The sequence below is a fragment of the Gouania willdenowi genome, chromosome 7 (assembly GCF_900634775.1).
Source record: "Gouania willdenowi chromosome 7, fGouWil2.1, whole genome shotgun sequence".
Lineage (NCBI taxonomy): Eukaryota > Metazoa > Chordata > Actinopteri > Blenniiformes > Gobiesocidae > Gouania > Gouania willdenowi.
Genome location: NC_041050.1, coordinates 18,378,584 through 18,379,726, shown reverse-complemented (window position 1 = coordinate 18,379,726; position 1,143 = coordinate 18,378,584).

Below are 1,143 nucleotides of genomic sequence, written 5' to 3'. Positions count from 1 at the left end.
TGGATGAATGAGCAGAAATGGAAAACAGTGCTTATCTATGAGGTAATGTGACTTGTTTTGTTGGCCAGTGTAAGTAAATATAATTTATTTTTCAACTACAGTCTTACTGTTGTCTTGGTTCTTGTCATGTCAGCTAATGGTGGGTAAACAGCGCCCTCTGTTGATCACTGCCATGAATTACATTTTGGATGCTTAATGCCTAATATAATCCAGATTTGACATCCCACTGGGACACATATTACTGAAATATCTCCTGATATGAATCACGGAAATAATGATGGTTATTTTGTGTTAGAAATTAAAGTTGTTGCCTCATACCCAAAATAAAAAAAAGAAGGAAAAAAAGAAAAGAAGAAAAACTGTTAAATTGCCAGAGTTAAACAACTTTTGAATTATTGAGTAATGGGATTCCTGCGGTTGTTCAAATGACTGTAACCAGTGATAACAAGGGGAAGGAAAAACCCCAGATGCCTGGGTTGAAGTTTTAGGGTGGACCCTTGGTTCATTTCTCTGTGGAGTTTGCATGTTTTTCCCATTCTTGTGTGGGTTTTCTCTCGGTCCTCCCAAAATCCAAAAACATGATTGTTAGGTTGATTGGAGTCTCCAAATTAGCCGTAGGAGTGAATGTGAGTGATTATTTGTCTGTATGTTGCCCTGTGATGGACTGGCGCCCTGTCCAGGGTGCACCCCCACCTAACACCCAATGAGAGCTGGAGATAGACACCAGCAGACCCTGAAAAAAAGAGCAAGGATTGATGGATGGAATTTATTGCATTGTTTAAGTTATCAGCCTCCAGCATTTTTTGTTTTGGTTTATTTCTAATTATTAGCATTATTATTGCTATTATTGACACAGCCAGTATTATTGCACTGTCGTTGTCCTTTAACTATAATTGATGGCTCCTTTCTTGTCATTATGTCTGTGTAAGAGGCACAGACATAATGACTCACCCCTACTGTCTCTACTCCACACCTTCTGATTACTCTCATGCACTACTTAAAGCAACACAATGTAACTTTTGGCCACTAGGGGGCGCTGGACCTGTAACTTTCACATCAATGGCCACAAACGCCACAGCACTGTCGTAAAAATCACCAAACAGTCAGTCGGGCCAGCCTCCCTTGTTTTTTGATTGTGTATGC